This window comes from Bos taurus, chromosome 6 (assembly GCF_002263795.3).
Source record: "Bos taurus isolate L1 Dominette 01449 registration number 42190680 breed Hereford chromosome 6, ARS-UCD2.0, whole genome shotgun sequence".
NCBI classification, from domain to species: domain Eukaryota; kingdom Metazoa; phylum Chordata; class Mammalia; order Artiodactyla; family Bovidae; genus Bos; species Bos taurus.
In genome coordinates, this window is record NC_037333.1 from 87,713,328 (window position 1) to 87,723,243 (window position 9,916).

Consider the following 9,916-nt stretch of genomic DNA (forward strand, 5'->3'; position numbering starts at 1 on the left):
CCCGTCTTGGGTTGCCCCACGGGCATGGCTTAGTTTCATTGAGTTAGACAAGGCTGTGGTCCTAGTGTGATTAGATTGACTAGTTTTCTGTGAGTATGGTTTCAGTGTGTTTGCCCTCTGATGCCCTCTTGCAACACCTGCGGTCTTACTTGGGTTTCTCTTACCTTGGGCGTGGGGTATCTCTTCACGGCTGCTCCAGCAAAGTGCAGACATTGCTCCTTATCTTGGATGAGGGGTATCTCCTCACCGCTGCCCTTCCTGACCTTCAATGTGGGATAGCTCCTCTAAGCCCTCCTGCGCCCGGGAAACCACGGCTCCTTGGACGTGGGGTTGGTCCTCCCCGCCGCCGCCCTTGGCCTCGGGCTTGGGGCGTGGGGTATCTCCTCCCGGCCGCCGCCCCTGGCCTCAGAAGTTGGCTTAAAGCTCAACATTCAGAAAACTAAGATCATGGCATCCAGTCCCACCACTTCATGGGAAATAGATGGGGAAACAGTGGAAACAGTGTCAGACTTTATTTTTCTGGGCTCCAAAATCACTACAGATGGTGACTACAGCCATGAAATTAAAAGACGCTTACTCCTTGGAAGGAAAGTTATGACCAACCTAGATAGCATATTCAAAAGCAGAGACATTACTTTGCCAACGAAGGTTCGTCTAGTCAAGGCTATGATTTTTCCTGTGGTCATGTATGGATGTGAGAGTTGGACTGTGAAGAAGGCTGAGCGCCGAAGAATTGATGCTTTTGAACTGTGGTGTTGGAGAAGACTCTTGAGAGTCCCTTGGACTGCAAGGAGATCCAACCAGTCCATTCTGAAGGAGATCAGCCCTGGGATTTCTTTGGAAGGAATGATTCTAAGGCTGAAACTCCAGTACTTTGGCCACCTCATGTGAAGAGTTGACTCATTGGAAAAGACTCTGATGCTGGGGGGGGATTGGGGGCAGGAGGAAAAGGGGACGACAGAAGATGAGATGGCTGGATGGCATCACTGACTCGATGGACGTGAGTCTGAGTAAACTCTGGGAGTTGGTGATGGACAGGGAGGCCTGGCGTGCTGCGATTCATGGGGTCGCAAAGAGTCAAACACGACTGAGCGACTGATCTGATCTGATCTGATACATACTTTATCTTTGTACACTGTATGTATCTGGACAAATATATAATGACACGTATCTATCATTATAATATTATACAGAGTATTTTCACTGCCCTAAAGATCTTGTATCCTCCACCTATTCGTCCCTCTTACCCCTGGCAACCACTGATCTCTTTTACAGTCTCCATAGTTTTGCCTTTTCCAGAACGTCATATAGATGAGATCATACAGTGTGGAGCTTTTTCAGATTGGTTTCTTCCACTTAGCAATATATGTTTATTTTTCCTCCATGTCTTTTCATGACTTGATAGCTCATTTCTTTTTAGCACTGAATAATATTCCGTTGTCTGACTGTACTGCCATAATTTATCTATTCAACTACTGAAGGACATCTTGGTTGCTTCTAAGTCTTGTCAGTTATTAATAAAACTGCTATAAATATCCATGTACTGGTTTTCATGTGGACATAAATTTTCTACTCCTTTGGATCTATACCAAGGAGCATGATCACAGCATGTGATTATGTGAATATGCTGAGTATTTTTATTAGTTTTGTAAGGTACTGCCCAACTGTCTTCCAGAGTGGCAATGCCATTTTGCACTCTCACCAGCAATAAATGAGACTCCCTATTCGTACTGCATCTCACCAGCATTTGGTGCTTCTCTGTTCCATATTTTGGCCATTGTAATTGGTGTGTAGTGGTATCTCGTTGTGTTAATGTGTATTTTCCTGATGACATATGAAAAAGAACATCTTTTCACATGCTTATTTGCCATCTGTATATTTTCTTTGGTGAGATGTCTGTTAAAAGATTTTGGGCCATTTTTACATAGAGTTCTTTTTTTTTTCTTGTTGCATTTTTTAAAAGTTCTTTGTATATTTTAGATAGCAGTCCTTTATCTTTATTTTTGCACAAAAAAAGACTTTTGTAAATATTTCCTCTAAGTCTGTGGCTTGTCTTGTCATCCTTTTGACCTTGACTTTCACAGAGCAGAAGTTTTTAATTTTAATGAAGTACTTTCCCACACTTTTAATATATTTAATAACCTTCTGGCTATATTGATTAAAGAGATTATATATTTAAAAAAATTTTTTCATATAGTCAAATAAATATGAGAAACTCACTACTTAACTTTGTTCCAAATGTAAGTACATAACTTTACTACGTCATAATTGACTAGATTTATATTCACCTCCCTCTCTAAACTGCAAGATCCTTGAGGGCATTGACCTCTGCTTTATTCACTCTCAGTTATAAGTTTCTGGCAGATTTCCATCCCACAGAATTTGCAGAGTGCTTTAACTACTATATCCCAAGCAAGTCTGGGGAAAATCATGCCTTTTTTCCCAATCTAGTGTTAAGTTGGAGAAAACTCTTGAGAGTCCCTTGGACTGCAAGGAGATCCAACCAGTCCATCCTAAAAGAAATCAGTCCTGAATATTCACTGGAAGAACTGATGCTGAAGCTGAAACTCCAATACTTTGGCTACCTGATGCGAAGAACCAACTCATCTGAAAAGACCCTGATGCTGGGAAAGATTGAAGACAGGAGGAAAAGGAAACAACAGAGGATGAGATGGTTGGATGGCATCACCAACTCAATGGACATGCATTTGAGTAAACTCCAGGAGTTGGTGATGGACAGGGAGGCCTGACGTGCTACAGTCCCTGGGGTTGCAAATAGTTGGACAGGACTGAGCGACTGAACTGAGTGTTAAGTTGTATCCCAGGTCCTAGGGATCGTGTTACCTAGACCTAACACAGGGAAATATTAAAGCAGATACAGGGGACTGACCATGAAAACTGGACCATCTTCTCCAACACTCCGCCCTCTATAGTCTCAAAGAGCACAGCTACAAGACTTGCAAAATGAGGAAATGGGATGGGTAGCAGCACATATAGAATGACTTTTTTGATAATTGAGGACAAGAATATTTTTCTTATATAGACTCCTTTCCGGTTTTATGTAACTAATATGGACTTTTCATTTGTGAAGCACACTATGTATCAGTTCAGTTCAGTTCAGTCACTCAGTATGTCTAACTCTTTGAGACCCCATGAATTGCAGCACGCCAGGCCTCTCTGTCCATCACCAACTTCTGGAGTTCACCCAAACTCCTGTCCATCCAGTCGGTGATGCCATCCAGCCATCTCATCCTCTGTCGTCTCCTTCTCCTCCTGCCCCCAATCCCTCCCAGCATCAGAGTCTTTTCCAATGAGTCAACTCTTCACATGAGGTGGCTAAAGTATTGGAGTTTCAGCCTCAGCATCAGTCCTTCCAAAGAACACCCAGGACTGATCTCCTTTAGGATGGACTGGTTGGATCTCTTTGCAGTCCAAGGGACTCTCAAGAGTCTTTTCCAACACCACAGTTCAAAAGCATCAATTCTTCGGCGCTCAGCTTTCTTCACAGTCAAACTTTCACATCCATACACGACCACTGGAAAAACCATAGCCTTGACTAGACAGACCTTTGTGGGCAAAGTAATGTCTCTGCTTTTGAATATGCTATCTAGGTTGGTCATAACTTTCCTTCCAAGGAGTAAGCGTCTTTTAATTTCATGGCTGCAGTCACCATCTGCAGTGATTTTGGAGCTCCCCAAAATAAAGTCTGACACTGTTTCCACTGTTTCCCCATCTATTTCCCATGAAGTGATGGGACCAGATGCCATGATCTTAGTTTTCTGAATGTTGAGCTTTAGACATTACTCTTAATATTATTATTTCTTTAATCATGGCATTAGATTGATTAGGAATTAAGATGCTAACATTTCATACATATAAAATAGAGCCTGGCACACACCAGACACTCAAATATTTGTTGTATGAATGAGGGAGTGAATATTTACTGTATCTGCTTAACAGGAGTTTCTCTGGTGGCTCAGATGGTAAAGAATCTGCCTACAGTGCAGAAGACTTGAGTTTGATCCCTGCCTGGGAAAGATCCCCTGAAGAAGGGAAATGGCAACCCACTCCAGTATTCTTGCCTAGAGAATCCCATGGTCAGAGGAGCCTGGTGAGCTACAGTCCAGGGGGTTGCAAAGAGTCAGGCGTGACTGAGTGATGAACAATAACTAACTTAACAGAGTGAAATGAATAGGTTTTCTTTTCCCCTTACTATCAGAGAATAAGCAGTTTTCATTTTGGACTTTTTTTTTTTTACCAGAGTTTTGGGACTCCCATTGACAGCACAAAAATTAAACAAGAAAATTTATGAATATAAGGGTCTAGAAATTAGAAATGGAAAAGCCCTACTAGGTAATCTAGTTCGTGCTTTGGCTAGCAGTTGAGACAATGTTGTTTCCACAGCCTTTTCCTACAGAGGAAAATCAGTATCTTACAAGGGTAAATTGGGACTTTGGGATTTTTATTCAATCATTTGCTTTTAGAAAAATAATTTCACTATGGGACAAAACGTAAAGAAAAAATATTTATCATTTGTCTTGGTTTTCCTTATTTTTCTTGATTTAAAAATATTCATTTCATCCTTATCTTTGTCACCATAATTAGCCTCTTTCCTTGTTAAAGTTTGGCTTATCAATTAACATGTTTAACTGTTTATACTCAACTAATATAAACAGATAACTTTGTCTACCCTCCATTGTTTTTATAATTTTCCTCTTTTTCCTCAAGTCTGTGGAATATTTGTGCTTGGAAATTCTGAATGATAATAGAAAATGGGGTTTAAACAGAAGTAAGGGAGAAATTAAAATTTAAAATTCTTCCAAATGTTCCTTGATATGATTCCAAAAGGGTTCCTGGACCCAATTCCAACTTGCTTGTGTTTGGAGGCCTCCCCACATCAACAAGCAATTCCAGGGCACCAGCAGGCTGTCCAAGAATTCAGTTCGATTCTGACGCTATACATCTCAAGGTTGCATCAGATTCCTCAGGTAAAGAGCTCAGTCTTACTGTACTCTTCTCCACTTCAGACACCAAAGGGAAGCCCAGATTGTTACCTGTGCTTCTAACTGATGGGCTAAAACTGGAGGTAACTATGCTGCTGCTAAGTCGCTTCAGTCGTGTCCGACTCTGTGTGACCCTATAGACGGCAGCCCACCAGGCTCCCCCATCCCTGGGATTCTCCAAGAAAGAACACTGGAGTGGGTTGCCATTTCCTTCTCCAATGCATGAAAGTGAAAAGTGAAAGTGAAGTCGCTCAGTAGTGTCTGACTCTTAGCGACCCCATGGACTGCAGCCCACCAGGCTCCTCCGTCCATGGGATTTTCCAGGCAAGAGTACTGGAGTGGGGTGCCATCTCCTTCTCCTGGAGGTAACTATGACCCCCTCCAACTCAGTATGCCAGTCCCAAATGCAGGTTATTTATTATACGTACCTCTGACTGACTTGCTATAAATCAAGAGGTTCCCACCACTTCTCAGGTTTGAATAATTTGCTAGAATGGCTCAGAGAACTCAGAAAAACCTGTTGACTCACTGGATTACCAATTTTTTATAAAAAGGATACTAAAATACAGGAATCAATAGCCAGATGAAGAGATCCTAGGAGAAAACACAGAAAAAGGGCAGAGCCTCCAAGCCCTCCTCAGACCCACCGCTTTCCCCATTATCCACATGTTTACCAACTCAGAAGCTCTCCAAACCCTAGAAACTTCATTACATGGGCATGGTTGATCATTGGCCATCGGTGATAGATTCAACCTCCAGGCCTTCTCCTCCACTTCCACAGGTGGAGCAAGCTAGACTGAAAGTTCCTCTCTAATAACCCCCACCTTTGGACGGGATCAAAAAGTCACCTTTCCAGAAGTGTTCTGAGGAACTAAGTACAAGAGACTAAATATTATTTCATTGCTCCTTTTGCTCAGAAAATCCCAAGGGTTTTGAAAGCTTTAAGCCAGGAACTATGGATGAGAACCAAATATATGTGAGAGGACCAAATATACATTTCCCCTATAAATTACAATTTGGCAATGACATGACTTAGTAGTTATAGCTATTCTTATTAGAGAAGCCTTCAGAATTATCAGATTACTTTGCACTGATTCCATGGTCTTCCTCTTGGTAGCTCAAGGAATTCTAAAATAGTAGAATTTGAGATAAAACAGATGAGTATGTAAAATTTTTGAATAGAGTTGATGTATTCTCATGGAGAGACAGACATTCAAAATCAGAGATGTGGCATAGTGCTTTTCATGTAGCAGACCATTCCATAAATGTACAATAAACTTAGTTAACTGACTCCTACTAATTATACCAACACTTATTTTGAAGTGCGATCAAATTTGTTGACTTCAGAATTGTGCTTTTTTTTTTTTAATAACTGTCAATTCAATGCTACAAAACATTTGGGAGGTACCTCATAATACCCTTTGTACTGTGAATTAATTACCATTTTAAAATATTAGAATAGGATTCACCATTTTCATTGAGGCTCAATAGGATTTACTGAGGGAGAGACTCAGCAAATTAGCAGTTACTGCTCATAAATTAGGTTCTCTTATAAGCGGAGAATGTAGATTATCTTCCAGTCAGAAATTTACTTAAGTGTTCTACATTTACACTAGAATCAAAGCAAGATGAAAAGGGTTTCCATGGGGGCAAAACTATATTAAAATTACATTTGAGAGAACCCTTCTACTTAAGACTTATTACCATTAGTTAACAAAGCAATTTCTGTAGTAAAATTGATTAGATTTTTGAGATTAGGATACTCCACTTTTTCCATGCTGTCTGAAAGCAGAGAGTCAGAAGTCTTCTGGGTATTTAATCCAATGACTACACAGAAAACTACAATTCTGCTATATTGTGAGGCACAATATATTTTGCACATCTTTACAGTTTAAACTAACAGGGAGAGTTTATATTTTATTACCAATTTTTTGAAACCTCATATTATTTATCCATTGGCTGGAGGTCTTCACAAAATGTTTATGAGGGTTTTGTCTCGTTTTTTTTTGAAGAGAAAGAACAAACAAATTTTGTATTCCACTGAGTCGCCAAAAATCATCCCCAATTTTACCTCGTAAAACTTTTCAATAAAATCAATTCTTTAGTTCTCAGGGTATCATGTGTATTCATCAAAGTATCAATTAATGTTCCAGAATAAATTAGAAATAATTTGCACAGAGAAAAGGGGCAAAATAAAACAATACACCAAAGCAAATAAAAAATGATTATCAACAATCCTAAACTGTCTCTCCTTAAAAAAACACAACACACAATCTTAGAATCTAGCTTTTTATGAATCAAAACAAAACTGAACCTGAACTTTGGTCTGAAATTTTTGCGTTTTTATTCAAATAGATTTTACCAGATGAAAAACCAGAGTAATCAAGCTAGAAATTGTTACTGCTCTTATTTGGCTGCTATTATTACAAAAGCTCACTTTTTTAAGACAGAAAAAAAAAAATTCACTAAAATTTATATCTAGGGTCCTTATTCTGTTATTTTCACACTAAACAAAGCAAGAACCCAGAAGTTACCACTATTCTGGAAAATTCCAATAATAAATTCTTACTATCTATGATGTTATGCTAACTCGCATCAGTCATGTCTGACTCTTTGTGACCCCATGGACTAAGCCTGCAGGCTCTTCTGTCTGGGATTTCTCAGGCAAGTTTGCCATTTCCTTCTCCAGAGTATTTTCCTGACCCAGGGATCTAAATTACATCTCCTGCATTGCAAGTGGATTCCTTACCTCTGAGCCCCAGTGTTAGTCCCTTAGTTGTGTACAGCTCTTTACGACCCCATGGACTGGAGCTCACAAGGCTCCTCTGTACACGGAATTCTCCAGGCAAGAATACTAGAGTGGGTTGCCATTTCCTTCTCCAGGGGATCTTCCTGACCCAGGGATCATCTCCCCATCTCTTATGTCTCCTGCATTGCCAGATGGGCTCTTTACCACTAGTGCCACCTGGGAAGCCCATAAATGCTTACTAGAGACAGTTCAAATGTGAAATTACACAATCATTTTAGTAGTCATATACCATCCCAGAAAAAACTTTTGCCATAAATGTAACAACACAGAATCAAATATTCTAATGACATTTTAATGCTTTGTACACATTAGGAAAAAAGTATAAAAAATATTTATTCCCCAATTTATTTTCCAATTATTCAAATTGTTAATTCATAAGAATCTATAAACTCTAGCTAATCCTCAAATCTGTTGCCTTAATTAAAAAAAAATTTGCACCACTTGAACTGAATACCTGTTGATGACAATTCATGCTGAAAGCATGGTTCCATTTACTATTGTAGTTTTATTCCCACTATTACAAGAAATGTTAGAAGTACAAACAAATTTGACCTGTGAGGTTTTTTTAAAAAAATGCATGTTGCATGCAACTCCAGTTATTCTAATTCAGTAGATCTACTATGGAAATTTGGCATCCATAGTTTTCCAAAGTTTCACAAATAATTCAGTCTAAACTGTGTCCAAAGACATGCTGTTTAAACTTTTATGTACCTAATAAATGCAGATTCTGATTCAGTAAGTTTGGGCTGGGTCAGTTTTAACAAGTTCCCCAGTGATGGTGACATGCCTGTTCTTCAGAAAACACTGAATTGACAGACCCTAGGACTTACTATTCATAGATAATTACAGAAAATTGAAGCCATTTGACATTAAAACCAGGCAGGAGCTATTTAGAATAGCATCTAATTTTGTCCCCTATTCCTTACTAAACATCAATTACACACAATCAACATATAATTCAAAACTGGGTAGAAATAAATGCAAGAAAGCATCTCTGTGGCTTTGATTAGAAAATTAAATGTCCTTTTACTCAAGAATCATGTGCTTTCTTACACAGCAAGCACATTAAATAAAACCAGTTTAAGGAAGGTTAATTATTAATTTAAAAAAAATCACAGTCCACAGTCTATGATGCTGCTCAGAAATGTTTGGCGCCCACGGGAACTCGGGACCAACATTTCCTTTTGCAGTGCTACACATCTGAACTGCCTACGACCAAGCATGCGGAAATGCTCACGAGGAGCTCTCCATTAGCACTTTACCCAAAATGCGCATCAGAATTCAGGGAACTGTCTGAGATCATTCATCTTTAGGAAAATGAAGATGAAAGACTTAGTTGATGCTGATATTGAAAGACTAACTGCAAGGCGCTCTTTAGGACTGTAGTTGTTTTTGTTCAGTCGCTCAGTTGTGTCCGACTCTCTGCGACCCCATGGACTGCAGCACCCCAGGCTTCCCTGTCCTTCACAATCCCCCAGAGCTTGCTCAAACTCATGTCCATTGAGTCAGTGATATCATCCAATCATCTCTTCCTCTGTTGTCCCCTTCTTGTGCCTTCAATTTTTCCGGCATCAGGGTCTTTTCCAATGAATCGGCTTTTCACATTAGGTGGCCAAAATATTGAGCTTCAGCTTTAGCATCAGTCCTTCCAATATTCAGGACTGATCTCCTTTAGGATGGACTGGTTGGATCTCCTTGCAGTCCATGGGACTCTCAAGAGTCTTCTCCAACACCACAGTTCAAAAGCATCGATTCTTTGGCATTCAGCCTTCTTTATGATCCTACTGTCACATCCATACGTGACCACTGGAAAAACCATAGCTTTGATTAGACAGACCTTTGTCGGCAAAGTAATGTCTCTGCTTTTTAATATGCTGTCTAGGTTGGTCACAGCTTTTCTTCCAAGGAGCAAGCATCTTTTAATTTTGTGGTTGCAGTTACCATCTGCAGTGATTTGAGGGATTTCAATTACTCTTACTCTTAGATTCATTACTTATAAGAGTAAGTCTTAAGTACTTTTGGGCTTCTCTGATAGCTCAGTTGGTAAAGAATCTGCTTGCAATGCAGGAGACCCTGGTTCGGTTCCTGGGTCCAGAAGATCCCC